The 15,666-nt window shown below is 38.5% G+C and overlaps 1 pseudogene; it reads right to left on the bottom strand.

Annotated features, from left to right (window-relative positions):
• Nucleotides 1-14,790: 14,790 nt before the first annotated feature.
• Nucleotides 14,791-15,666, bottom strand: LOC146617484 (uncharacterized; annotated as a pseudogene).

The raw sequence follows: 15,666 nt of genomic DNA, 5'->3' as shown, positions 1-15,666 counted from the left end.
TTCTGCACTGCAAACTCCACTGACTCCATCTGGTGAAGCTGGGGTTTGTCTGCATTTGGAGTTCATCTTTAGTGGAAAGCAGCTGATTTGTTCAGTTATTCGTCACAAAGTTCTTTCCAAATGAAATATTTCTAGAGGCAAAACTATTAAATAGAATTGTCTTAAGAAAACAAGAAGATATGCGAGAAAGAAGGCGTTCCCTCACCCCTCTACAGATGTAAGCGTGTGGGGAAATATGGAAGTGGAACCCTTTAGCTAAGCATTCATAGGTGCAGACAGAACCAATCAGCTCAGGTCTCATGTGAATGGATGATCCCGGAGTATTTTTGATCTTTAACTGTGACTCTGTTGTTTCTCTCAGTGTTTTGGTCAGTTTGTCCTCACTCCTCACATCATGACTGGAGCCAAACAGAAGATGGTGGTGATGCACCCGCTGCCCAGAGTCAATGAAATCAGGTGAGACGCGCTCAGTCAAATGTCTGACAACAATATCAGTTCCAGCTGTGTTGTTTAAATGTTGCTTGAGCCCTTAAATGGGCTGCAGAAATGTAACGTTTTGTGTACAATGTCTAATTTCAGTACGATTTCTTTTAACTAACTTAAATTTGAACTGAATTTTATTTTAACCCACCTTACATTATTTGCTATTGTGTTGATTAAGTGGACTAATGATCTGTTTCTCTTTGTTATTTCTCTCTCAGCGTGGAGGTGGACACAGACCCGAGGGCGGCATATTTCCGTCAGGCGGAGAATGGCATGTACATCCGAATGGCCCTGCTGGCCACCGTACTGGGCCGATAACTCAGTGTGTGTCACAGGCTGGGTCTCTGACCCAGCGCTCTGAGTTCATTTTGTATTTGTCTCATTTTAGATATGTGATTAGTTTGTGTCATTCCTATTTAGCTTTAGTTAAGGAAAGGCAGTTATTAATTATTGTTTCCTTGGTTTCTATGTTTGAGTTCTTGTATCGTTCATCACGTGTTAGGTCTGTTAAGCTTGTGTTGTCATGTCTAGTTTCAGTGTTTCCTGTTTTATTTTGAAGGAGTCGTGTGTTCTTTGTTCATTGTATTTAGTTTCACTTCCCCCGTCCTGTCATTAGGTTCATGTCAGTCAGCTGTTCCTCCATGTGTTCCCACTTCCCCTAATCACCTCCTGTGTATTTAAGTCCTGTGTTTTCAGTGTGTCATTGTCAGATCGTCTGCTTTGTTTGCAAGCCAAGAAGTTGCGTCAAGTCTCCTCGCGTCAAGTCCATGTTCCTGTTGTAGGTTTTTAAGTTAATTTAGCTCACCCAGTTTAGTTTATTGTTAGCCTTGCATTTTGCCTTTTGTTTCCGTCTGCATTTGGGTCCACCCTTCACTCTACACACAATCAGCCCTGCTGATTGTGACAGTGTGCTGCTTCTTTGTCCTACAAACTGTCAGAGAAACAAAAATGTATCTTTTCTGAAATCTATACATTTCTCATTTCCTGCCCCCGAGGGGTGCAAGTAGGTTTAAATACTAGATTTAATACTGAGTTAAAGTTTATAACATGCTGCTGTAACACAGAACTTTTTTTTTCTCCAGTCACACAAATGTTTACTTGTTTTCTTTCCTGCTGTATTTCAAGATTCCTTTATTTTTACATGTCTTAAAACCATTAACATAATTAACATATAGAACCAGAATCTGTCTTGTTTGAAATGGTTAAGAGATGATCAGTGTTTGTGCATCGATGAGCCAAATCGAGGAGCAAAGGGAAGAAATAGGAAGTGGGTGCTGCTATCGATGTCTCTTTTACATATATATATAATTTGCAGCTGCTGCATCTGATTAATGATGTTTAAAGGGACCAATGAGGATGTCAAAGAAGATAAATCCTGAATGCATTTTTACGTTTAGACCAATTTACTGGACCAGCTTCATCAGATGTTTGTTTGGGTTGGCACAGTCCTCTGAAAACCAGCAATGGTGGTTTACGCCTCGAGGTTTTTCAAAAGAAAATTTCTAACAAAATACAGAGAAAAAAATATTTTTACTACACCAAACAATCCGATTGATATTTTGTTTTAAAATGAGCAAAAGCAAAACTAAGTGTCTAATATATTTCTAGGTTACCGGAAAACCTTCATCATTCCAGCTCTACATGAGTATAATGGTACGATACGACTTACTGCACATGTTTGTCACATGATTTCAGTCTGTTTCAGAGTCGTGACATCCTTGGTTGTATGAAATGGTTGTTTCCCTTTCTTCAAATGTGTTGCATTAACTGCAAGTGGAAACGCACAAATATCCTCAGAGCACAGTCTTTGATGGTTTTGGGGTAATCTCTGTAACTATCAGTAATTTCTTACACTGTTGACAAACTTTTTTTAAAATCAAAATCCAAACGGATGTTTGTAAAGTGTCAAACGACTTCTGTGTCATGTGGAGAAATAAATAATGAAAAAGGATGTTTCTCTTTGTGGTTGATTTCATTTACAGTTTTTTCTGATTGCTTAAGCACATTTATTGTAACTATTGGCTAACTTTGCAAAACTCACAAATAAGAAAACCTGTCACCTAATAATCAAAACATTGTAGTTCTCTTGCAAAAGCAAACACAGCCAGATTAACTCTTCACACCTTCGTAAAAATGGTGTTTCCGTATCAAACAGTACACACAAGCCATCATCTACTAAGCACACAATGCGCCAACTGCACACTGATGGTATGAATACAAAACACATCTGGCTTTTGCTTCCTCTGTGCACAAGGTAGGCTATGTCAGTTTGAGCTCATACTTCTGTCATAGATCCATAAGCATAGAGGGAGCCAAACTTCAAGTACTGGTGTTTATTCAAACACATCAAAACAAACACAAGTGTTTATTTCCAAGTATAGGATTATTTGCAATCGCCATAATGACTATATGGGTTACTTGGTCTGCAGTGAACATGCTTCCTCTGCCCCCAGCATCTGGTCATCTAGCAATTCTCTAAAGTAACAATTTCAGTATTTTTACATCAATGGTATTGGTGTGTTTCTCATTGGCATATGGCAGTGCTACAAATCTTTGTGCGAAGTGACTGTACTAACCGATTCTCATTTCAAGATGTCCTTATGGTACTTGCTACAGTGTAGCGGCTCGAGTTAGGCTGGACCCGTTGGCCAGCTACCCTCAGGGTCATTCCACGGTTGATTACATGGTCCACTATTGTAGCTCTGATGTAATCAGCAATTCTATTTCTTACTCTTCTTACCCTTCCTATCCCCCCTCCTCATCCTCCTCTCCCTCCTCCTCGTCTTCGTCTTGGTCCTCCTTGTCCTTGTCGTCCTCTTCATCCTACTTCTTCACCTCCACGTCTTCTTCCTCGGCCTCCTCTACTTCTCACTCTTTCTGCTCCCTCCATTGTACTCCGCACACACAGCTTACCTGTATTATAGTGCTTAGGCTGATTGCAAAGTGAACTAATTATCTAAAAAAGTTTTGACATGTGAAAGTGTGCCAGACAGTTGGCAAATTAGTGTTAATGATAGCCATACATGTGTATACTTTGCTAGGAGTGCATTGATCATTTGGTAATTGAGTGTTGTGCAGTGAATTGTAGCTACAGGTTTGCAAAGTGTGTGTTACAAAATTGCAAACTGAGTGCAAAGCAGTGTTTGTGCTCTTAGTTTTGCAAACTCAGTGAGTGGTTTTGCTATAAGTATCAATAGTTTTAGAAATTGTGCTATAAGAATCACAGTTAGGGTTTAAGCATTCAGAAAAAACTGTAATACCCACAAATTATTTCAGAATTTTTAGTAACATAATTTAATGTCTTGTTTGGATCTTGTCGTTGTAGTTACGGATGATTGGTTGTGAGCTCATCCTGACTCAGTACTGGCAAAGGTCATGTCTAAATTGGCCACTTGATTAAGAACAAGTTTCTCACTATGTAAATTATTTTAATACTTCAAAGCTCATTTAACAGCTCAAGGATCCACAAAGGTTTATATCTTCAGTATTGTAGTTAGACTAATGGAAATTGAAAAAAATGGCCATTGGTTTGTCAATGAGTTTTGCAACTAAACTGATTTCGCTTCAGGATGCATCTAAAATGCATTCAGGCTGGCTGTGTGGTGTCGTGGAAAAGTGGTACGTGCAAAAACCTTTTTTTGTCTGTCTTTGAGGGTGGGGGAAGACGCTTAATGTTTTTGTAAGTATGACTAATACTTACAAAAGTATTAGTATACTTTGACTTCTAAGGTATACACACACACACACACACACAAGAACAACAACATAGAAGAAGAAGAGGGGTATAGTTTACTACACGTCATAAAAACACAATCAATTATCTTCCAACTGCATCTTTCTGTTCTGACATTAGAGTCCTTGTTTGTTTACTGAACCGTACTTTGGAGTCATACTGTTGTGATACTGGAGAGGAAAGGGTAAGGTGTGAGAGACTAAACCCTCACACACAAAACTTCAAAAATCATGTGTCATTGTAGATAAACTGATCTACAATGTGTTAGTAAAGAGTGACTTGCACTGCAAATTTGTTAAACCATTGCTTAACGGGCCATTAAGCAATGGTTTAACAAATCTCCTTTAACATTCACAGTGACTAAACCAGCTGTCTTACCAGCTGTTATATTCTTTAAACTTAAAATAAACCCCTGAAATTAGAGTTTGGTGTTTTAAGTCACCTATTAAAAAACACGAGTGAACACTTCTTTCTCTCAGCAGCATTACTGAAGTGACACTTTGATGATGCTTCATATCACAGTCTTTATGATGGAAAAAAACATGTAGATGTCTGCACTGCCACTGTCATGAAAATGTCCAGAGCCAGGGTTCAAGCTTCCTCTTCAGTTATCATTGATCATTAATATGGAGGCCATAGAGCGTGCGCAGTGGGGACCGCGTGGCCCGGAAGTGCCACTTTTTCAGATGAGCGAACGCGCGTGCATCAGTGTGCATGTGTGCGTCCTCGTACGTGCAAAAGGTGCCCTTTCTGGCCGTCACTGGTGGAGGTGTGGGGGGCATACCTCCCACCCCCAAAGGTGCCCCTTATATTCTTCTATTGTTAAAATATGTTATGAATACATAGAATAAAGACATTTTCCATCACAGTGTTATTGCTCATCAAGTCAAGCTGTAAAACCAAGAGGGTATTTAGAAGTCCTTTGAGAAAATTCTTATACGTATCAGAGCTTTTCTATTGGGATAACAGAGACTTACAGAACGTCAGGTGGTTTTCATGCTAGTTGTAATAGTGAGAAGAGATTAGTAGTATAACTTTGTAATAAAAAATAATATTAATAAAGAAATGGTTTACAAATATGAATGTTTATTTATGTGCAGAAATAAAATGGAAAACAGCAGACTTAAAAATTGCTCAAATTAAAATGTAACGAAAACAAAATTGAGAACTGAATGTGGAAGGAACTAAACAAAACTTAAAGAAGAAACCCGAATCACAAGATCCAACAAATGATCAGGGAAAGATAAAGGAGGACAGGACTTTATATACATCGAGGACTAGTTGAGGTTTAGGATAAACACAGATGAAGACAATATGGGCAGATTGAGAAATAACAGAATAAAAAGTAGGACTAATGCGAGACATGAAAGAAAAGTAAACTTCAAAGTAAAACAGGAAATAAAAAACTGAAGCTAAATTAAAGTGAACAGCAAGTGTAAGCAGGGTTTAAATGACATTTAACCTCCACATGTCTTCTGCTGAACTAACCAGGAACAACTTTTTGTTGTTAAGTTGCAAATATGTTAATAATGTACAAATGTTAGCGGAAATGTTTTTGTAAAATATAAATGTATAACTATATCTTTAATATCTATACCAGGCTTATGTGGGTACATTTAGATATTCACACTTCAATCAATCAATCAGAACTTTATTTGTCACATGCAAGTTGCCCTCCAGTGATCACATTCTGGAAACACACTGGTCTGATTTCATAAAGAAAATAAAGTTTCTATTTACATTTATTTATATAGTTTTAATGGAGGATATAAAGACGTGCTTCTGGATTTGAAACCAAATGTTTGTTATAATAATGGTATCTATCTAATAGTTTATGATAATTAGCACGTCGCTATCAATCTGTTGCATGCAAACACAAAATTAGTCTTTAACTTAAATGCGAGTCCTTTTTGTTAACTTGAACTATGTGACTGGGAAACTGAGAGTAGAGTAGAGGCTGCTGGGATCAGCAGTGGCTGCAGCAGAAGAGGAATGAGCCTTCACAGTGCTGTAGGTCACTGCATCACCTTCATCATCACCACGAACCTGGAAAAGTGACATAACACTGTGACCCTGAAGTGGATAAGCGGTTCGATGGAAGTAGTGGAAGGGCGCTTAGAGATCACATGCTTCTGTGTTCAATACATTATTTTTACTTTCAAAGAAATTGTGGATCAAATATTCTTTGTTTGCCCATGCTCAGCCTCTCCACCAACTTCTATGAAGTTCTGTTTTGCAGTTAACAAGTCGCCCATCAAATGTTTTGTAGTTACTCACATGATTGCTGCAGGAGGACTCAGTTAACTATGCTCACATCAGCATAAACAATCCATAAAAACTCTGCATGGTGTAATAGCTGATGTATGGCCCTTGACCTTCAGAGAGGGTTGTGCTCTCTGTGAGCACTCGTTACTGATGTTACTGAGTAAATAAATACATAAATATAAATATAGTAGATAAATAAATAATACACAAAGACAAAACCTTACCTGAACTTTACAGTTTTTTTTAATTGGTTTGGTACTATTTTCACAACTAAAGTGTGCATTTTCAAATCTCTCAGTACAAAACTCACATTTGATCACATTTGTAACACCACTAGTCATTCTTTCAAATCTGATGTCATGAGTTCATTGTATTTGCACATATTTTCATTCCACTTAATCATTGTTGCAGAACATATGATCAATGTGATATATACTGAGAACATTTGCTTTACTCACCCAAACAAAACAGTAAGATCTTTTTTCAACGTAGTACTTTTACCAATCATTTCATTCAGGAGCAAATAATACAAGGTAAGCGTTTCAAATTGTCCTTGGTGATGAATGAGTGTAACTGAACTGTAAAACTTTACACAGCAAGTATTACACTTATGTTCAGGCATAACAAAAAAAATAAAAAATAAAAAAAATAAAAAATATATTCATATATATATATATACACATATACACACACACACACGAAAAAGGGAGAAAAAACAACAAGTCATTTACATAAGCACAATATATTTTTTATTTTATTTTTTATCACTTTTATACAATTAATCAAGCCGGTCATTAACATTGGGCCATAAGTTTTCATCAACATCCCAGTGGATGTCTTCGTTGTTCAGGCACCGTGGGAAAAATCTCCTGGCAAGACGAATCCAGGCTTGACATTGCTCAGCAGTTATATCACCACAAGCTCCACACATGGCTTGAAGAAGGGAGAAATGCTCATGGGGATGGCGATCATACACCTTCCACCACCATGTAGAGAAGAATTTCTCAATTGGGTTGAGGAAAGGGGAATATGGTGTGTTTGAAACCATTCCTGAACCAGCTGTGCATGGTGGAAGCTGACATTGTCCCACACAACAACATAGACGATGTCTTCTCCCTGACAGGCCTGCTCCAGTTCATTTAAAAAAAAAAAATCAGGTGTTCAGTGTTGTATGACCCTAGAACTGGTCTACAGCCTACCACACCATCTTCAGATATAGCTGCACACATGAGATGTTCCCCCCACGTTGTCCAGGGACGTGGATGGTAGCCCAATAAGGTTACGTCCTCTGTGTCTAGTTTTTGCTAGATTGAAAGCGGCCTCATCAACAAAAATATACTTGTGATGATTCACAGCAGCGTCCAGCTCCATCACCCTCTGTTACAGTAATTGCATGCCAGTTTAGTGTTGTACCTGAATATATTCTGAACGCAGTTGTTTCACCTGGACATTGTTCCTCTTAAAAGGAACTTACAAATGACCAGACAACAATCAGTCAAGTTGAAAATCCATGGACATTGATTAAACATTAAGATCAGTTGAATTAAATGACAGAAAAATGTATTACAGTTTTTTCTGATTGCTTAAGCACATTTTTTGTAACTATTGGCTAATTTTGCAAAACTCTTCACACAAATAAGAAAACCTGTCACCCAATAATCAAAACATTGTAGTTCTCTTGCAAAAGCAAACAGCCAGATTAACTCTTCACACCTTCGTAAAAATGGTGTTTCCGTATCAAACAGTACACACAAGCCATCATCTACTAAGCACACAATGCGCCAACTGCACACTGATGGTATGAATATAAAACACATCTGGCTTTTGCTTTCTCTGTGCACAAGGTAGGCTATGTCAGTTTGAGCTCATACTTCTGTCATAGATCCATAAGCATAGAGGGATCCAAACTTCAAGTACTGGTGTTTATTCAAACACATCAAAACAAACACAAGTGTTCATTTCCAAGTATAGGATTATTTGCAATCGCCATAATGACTATATGGGTTACTTGGTCTGCAGTGAACATGCTTCCTCTGCCCCCAGCATCTGGTCATCTAGCAATTCTGTAAAGTAACAATTTCAGTATTTTTACATCAATGGTATTGGTGTGTTTCTCATTGGCATATGGCAGTGCTACAAATCTTTGTGCGAAGTGACTGTACTAACCGATTCTCATTTCAAGATGTCCTTATGGTACTTGCTACAGTGTAGCGGCTCGAGTTAGGCTGGACCCGTTGGCCAGCTACCCTCAGGGTCATTCCATAGTTGATTACATGGTCCACTATTGTAGCTCTACAATTCTATTTCTTACTCTTCCTACCCTTCCTCTCCCCCCCCCCTCATCTTCCTCTCCCCCCTCCTCGTCTTCCTCTTGCTCCTCCTTGTCCTTGTCGTCCTCTTCATCCTACTTCTTCACCTCCACGTCCTCTTCCTCGGCCTCCTCTACTTCTCACTCTTTCTGCTCCCTCCATTGTACTCCGCACACACAGCTTACCTGTATTATAGTGCTTAGGCTGATTGCAAAGTGAACTAATTATCTAAGAAAGTTTTGACATGTGAAAGTGTGCCAGACAGTTGGCAAATTAGTGTTAATGATAGCCATACATGTGTATACTTTGCTAGGAGTGTGTTGGAAATTTGGTAATTGAGTGTTGTGCAGTGAATTGTGCCTACAGTTTTGCAAAGTGTGTGTTACAAAATTGCAAACTGAGTGCAAAGCAGTTTTTGTGCTTTTAGTTTTGCACACTCAGTGAGTGGTTTTGCTATAAGTCTGAATAGTTTTAGAGATTGTGCTACAGGAATCACAGTTAGGGTTTAAGCATTCAGAAAAAACTGTAAACTGAATGATAAGAGATGCAAATCAAAAATTTTATAGTGACAACATTATGAAAGGCAGTAACTGTGAACGAAACATTTATTTAGATGAAACACTTATTTTGTGTAGTGAAAATGATATTTTGTCATTATGTGTATTGTACTAACACAATTGAAAATATGCTGAAATGTTTGAAAAAGGTGCACTTTTGATGATCTGTTGTGATATAAGTACTAAGAGTTTTGAAAATGTACCAGTTGCTTGTGAAAACTGCGCCAAACCAATTAAAAAAACTGTATTCGTGGTTTTGGTGTAGCGTAGCGTAGGAAACTTCAGGATCTGCCTACGCAGTGAAGACGAGAAGATACATGGACAACAATGATGAGATGATGATGATGATGATGATGATGATGATTATTATTATTGTTGTAGCTTATAATAGAAGGTGATCACATGTGGGGTATGAAATGCTTTTTGTTCCAGTCTTTGTGACAGTGGAACTGAATCAGCCTGTTAGAGAAAATGGCCAGATGTGGATGCCCAGATACTTGTACCTCCTCCACCACATCAACATACTCCATATATTTATTATCTTCCGCTTATCTTTACCAGGGTCACAGAGGAGCTGGAGCCTATCCCAGCTATCATAGGGCGAGAGGAGGGGTACAACCCAGAGAGGTCGCCAGTCTTTCGCAGGGGAAACAGAGACAAACAGAGACAAACAGACAATACAGTTTTTGCCCGTTGCTTGAACACTATAAACCCATGCTTAGACTAAAGTAACACAACGTGAAGCTGTTGTTACCATACCTCAAACACATGTACCCCTACCTTAAACAAAAGCGCTGCTTTGCACCCCAGTACCAATTATGCAACACACCTACTCCCTCATGCAACACACATGGTCCTGCATGCTACACTCTATTTCATACATAAGACACTTCGCTCACAAAATGAAATCTCAGGGTGCCATTCGGAAAACACATGTATCCAAAATACAAAACACATCGGGTAATTGCAACCACTCAAATACACACCTGAAGGCACCTACTTGCAAAACCGAACACCAATTAGCCAACTACAAAAAGCCCTCAGCGTAGCCATTCCAAGAACTTTGCAAGCATGGATGGAGGGAGAGCAAGAGGATATTTACCCCGGTGCCTAGCGGGAGAGGACATTGCTTGCGATGTTGATGAGGTCCTGTGGCCAGACCCCAACAGACGGCGGGATCCATGAGCCCACTTATGCACAATTGTCATGGTTTTTTGTGTTTACAGTATAGTGTTTTTTCTATTGCAGTACTATTGTGTTGTTGTTGTTTTATTTGCTGTACCTGTATTCATGGTACTGCAATGTACAGTATTGAGTAGGTCTATTTGCGTTTATGGTTGTTTGGAAATGTGTCTCCTGTAAATGTGCCTTCTGAATAAACAATGGGAATCAAGGACTGCAGTGTTTTATGTACAGCAGACTAGTGTGTTCCCCCTGATCTGTGAGTGTTTGCATATGGTGCAGGTATGTGTCATTTTGTCAACAGAGTTACATTTTGACAAAGGAATGTTAGGTTTTGACAGCAGAGTTTAGGTTTTGGGAGTAGAGTTCCAATTTGGCACAGATGTGAATAGTATATTTCCCAGTGTTGTGTCATGTGTACTTGTGTGTACAGTTTTGGCACAGCGAGCGGGGTTTTGCAAAATGTGTTCAAGCAGTGGGCAAAAACTGTAATATAAGTAAAATCACATCAAACATTTACTTAAATATTTCAAGTGTGAAAGTAGAATATTGTTTCTCATGTTTACATCAGATGAGAAACATGAAAAACTTTTGTGCTTTTACTTTTTCATTTATTCAGGTGACACAAAAACAACAAAGAATCCAGCCAGAAAAACTGAAATAAGCACAAAATCAGAAACAACCCCAACAATGAAGAGTCCTTCAAAAGCAGGACTGAAGATTAAGCTGGTTGCATAAATATCTGTTTATTTTAAATTTATTTGAGCTTTTGAAATGATATGCAAATGAAAACTCACTTTAACTTTGTATATAAATACTTTTAAATACAAATCATATCACAGAAATTTGCACATTTATTAATAAAATGCTGTTACATTTTTAAAAGAAAGGAATTTACACGGAACAGAAAACTGCAACCAAATAATTTTAATAATCACATTTTTTGTGTTTGACAGATTTTTTGTTTCTTTGAGGTTCATTGTTGTCTCTGTGGGATTAGCAGCGCTTTTAATAACTGCTGCAACAGTCAATATAAGGACAAGACATAAAGGTACATTTAAGATTGAATGATTTTGAATTTTAAAACAAAACTGAAATTGACTTTCTTCTCTCATTTTAGGGAACAAAACTCAGATGGATGAAACCACAGTAAGTACAAATCTCAATAATCCTAAGGTTGTTATTCTGATCTTGTTATTTGATATTGTCATTGACCCATAACTGTGGATGATGATGTAGAAGTGTCTTTGGATAATGGGATTAAATAAACATGAACCAGCTGTCCCTCTCTGAGGGAGTGTTAACAAAAACAAAACTGCCTTCACAGAGACAGTTTTCATCCAGATATAACTGGACTGTGTCTGTTTTCCAGGGACTGAGTTTAAACCCTGCAGAGACTCAGTCTGCTCCTCAAACCAGCTGGGACTCGGTGTGATCACACACTTCACCCAGAGTTTAGACTACTTGTCAAAGTGTGCTCTGTAAATACAAATGTGTGTGACTCACTGTGAGAGCAGACGAGAGATAAGAAAGTTGGACAATGCAAAAATGTGTTTTAGTGCAACTGCAATTTTGTATTTACAGCTCACTTGTTTCAAAATTCCATTTTTTGAATAAATTGTTTGGATGATTGATGTTTGTTTTTTTTAAATAGCCTCATATTTAAATTTGTTTATTGATCTGAAACTTTCACATGTGAAAAACATACAAAAAAAGGAAATAAGGAAGAAGCCAAAGACTTTTTCACTCCACTGTAAATCAAGTAGTTGTAATCTTGAAGGAAGATTTCATGAATGCTGTTTCAGGGTGAAGAGAGTGTCCGTCATTATCACGAGTTTGAAGCTGGAAATCAAATGGATTATGTTGAAAGTTGTCAGTTTGTCGGCCCCGAAGGAAAAGACTATTTGTGGAGTAAGATGGATAAAGATGGAAATGTGCTAAACAGTGAAAAGAGTGTGTTGGGAAGATGGAACGAGTACTCTGAGGACCTGATGAATGTAAAAAATGAGAGAAAGAGGAGGATGAATGGTCAGTTAAAAGTGTCCAATGTTGGGGAAGTCCTGACGTGAAGGGAGCTTAGGAGCAGTTACAGCAAAGGCAGCATTAATCTGTTTATCAAACATTAGATTAGAGTCAAAAAAACACTCCTAGGTTCCTTGCAAAGGTTTTTATTATTATTATTATGAATTCCTAAAGGGCCAAAGTCACAGCGGTCACAGGGACCAAACACAATCACCTCTGTTTTCTGTTCATTTAGGTTAAGGAAGTTAAAAGCCATCCATGCCATCCTCAACATCCTCCAAACAATCTAGCAAACCCTTCAGACGACTCACAGATTCACGTTTCAGTGGCAGGTAAATCTGTGAGTTGTCTGCATAGCAATGGAATGAGATCCCATGTTTTTCAAAAAATTGAACCCATGGGGAGCATATAAATAGAAAAGAGAACTGGACCAAGATTGGACTCCTTGAGGACCCCACAAGAAAGTGAGGCTTCTGAGGACGATGTTTCCCCCAATCTAACAGAAAAACTTTGGTTGGACAGGTAAGATTTAAACCACTCCAAAGCAGTCCCTTTGATTCTGACACAGTGCTCAAGCCGAGCGATAAGAATCCCATCAAATGCAGCACTGAGGTCTAACAGTATTAAAATGGCAAAATCTCCCAAGTCAGAAAAGTTAAAAGGTCATTAAAAACTTTTACAAGAGCAGTTTCAGTGTTGTGGTGCGTTTTTAAAACCAGACTGAAATACTTCACTAATGCCATTTTTATCTAGAAAGGTCTGGAGCTGAAGAAGGACAACTTTCTTTAGGAATGTCTGGACTGACAACCAAACATATCAAGCTTCTGTGTTTGAGCCAGAGACTGCACTTGTGGGTGAACAATACAAACATTTTATATTTCTTATATCAGTAATGTAACTTGCAACAAAACGTTCTGGGAAGCTTAAACTTAGTTTCAGAATAATTAAATCTGAAACTTTGTTTTATTGAAAAGGTTAATAAAGTTTGAAATTGTATCAAAAATAAAACAAATTATTAAATAACACCGGCTACAATATTGGTAACATATGTGTGTTGTTCAACAGAACTTTTTCCCAGGCTTTTGTTTATATGCTCAGTCGAAAACCACTTTAACATAATTTTCAGCATAATTACTATTTTTTGTGACTATTCAGTACTTGAGTATAATTTATTGAATTATTTAGTAATAAATATGAAGTAAAAAGTTTTGATCACAAATGGGATTTTTCCAAAACTAAGCTTGCTTAATAGTTCTGAACTGTTACTGTAAAGTTTATAATAAAGTCATAATAACCTGATATTTAGAATCTCCATATATCATTTCCTTTATGCTTATATGTTGTCAAACAATGGCAGTAAGAAACATAGTGTTAAAATAGCTCTATATAGCATTATCTAATCTTGAGAAGAGGTCAAAGGTCAGTTATGGGGTCTTGCTATATGCTATGAGACAAACATAGCACAGTTGTAAGTATCATAGTTTCTAGGCTCTAAGGCTTTGTCAGTTTACAGTTTTTGCCCGTTGCCTGAACACATTTTGCAAAACTTTGCTCATTGTGCCAAAACCCTAAACACAAGTAAACATGACACAACACTGGGAAATATACCATTCACATCTGCACCAAATTGAAACTCTACTCTCAAAACCTAAACTCTGCTATCAAAACCTAACATTCCTTTGTCAAAATGTAACTCTGTTGACAAAATGACACATACTTGCATCATATGCAAACACTTACAGAGCAGGAGGAACACACTAGTCTACTTTATATAAAGCACTGCAGTCTTTGATTTCCATTGTTCATTCAGAAGGCATATTTTCAGGAGACACATTTGCAAACAACCAAAAAAGCAAATAGACCTACTCAATATTGTACATTGCAGTACCATGAATTCAGATAAAGCAAAAAAAACCAAAACAAAAAAACCCCCATAATACAGTAATAGAAAAAACACTATACTGTAAACAAAAAATCATGACAATTGTGCATACGTGGGCTCATGGATCCCGCCGTCTGTTGGGGTCTGGCCACAGGACCTCATCAACATCGCAAGCAATGTCTTCTCCCGCTGGGCACCGGGGAAAATATCCTCTTCCATGTCAAAACCATCCATGGATTGCTGTCACCTGAATGTCGCCGCAGGCCTGTTCCATTGCCTGCAGAAGAGGCATGCAGGCATGTAGTTGGCGGTCATATACACGCCATCTCCAAGCCGAAAAAAATTCCTCTATAGGGTTTAAAAATGGTGAGTAAGGGGGCAAGCATACCACTTCAAGTTGACTTTGGTTGGAGAACCAGGCCTGGACCAGAGCAGCCCGATGGAAACTGACATTATCCCATATCACCACAAACCTGGGCTGATCTGGTCTGTTCTGTACAACTATGTTATGGAGAGCATCTAGAAATGTGAGTATGTGTTGGCTATTGTATGGACCTAGTATTGCATGATGGTGCAGAAGCCCTCGAAGGCATATGGCGGCACATAATGTGATGTTTCCCCCGCGCTGCCCTGGGACGTGCACAATTGCCCTTTGGCCAATTACATTACGACCCCGTCGTCTTGTTTTGCTCAGGTCGAATCCAGCTTCATCAATGAAAATGTATTCATGAGGCTGTGCAGCTCCATCCATGGCCAAGATTCTCTGAAAAAAAGGGGAACATATCACTGTACTACAGTGCTACACATACAGCACCCTCACCCCATCACACAGGTACCTGTGTAGCTCTCAGAATGGATCCATGTGGTACTGATATGGTACATATTCAGCTGCTACTGGACTTCACCAATACTCTATTGTAAATGTAAGGGACAGTTACACGTACCCGTACATATTCAGCTCGAAGTCCTTTGACCCTGTCACTGTTCCTCTCGAATGGGACTCTGTAGAGCTGCTTCATGGTGATGCTGTGTTTACCCAAGATGCGTCTGATGGTGGTGATGCTCACATGGTCTATGTTGCTGAACACTCGCCTGTCTGCAAGTATTTTCCGTCGTAGCTGGTGGAGACGGATGGCATTGTCTGCCCTCACTAGGTCCACAACAGCAAGTTCCTGCCGTTGTGTGAACAGGCGTTGGCGTCCTCCCCCAGAAGGTCTTCGAGTCATTCTAGAG

Source organism: Diplotaxodon limnothrissa, linkage group LG15, assembly GCF_057381915.1.
Source record: "Diplotaxodon limnothrissa isolate DT_005_m linkage group LG15, D_limnothrissa_male_GT1.1, whole genome shotgun sequence".
Classification (NCBI taxonomy): domain Eukaryota; kingdom Metazoa; phylum Chordata; class Actinopteri; order Cichliformes; family Cichlidae; genus Diplotaxodon; species Diplotaxodon limnothrissa.
This window is presented reverse-complemented; position numbering and strand designations above follow the sequence as displayed.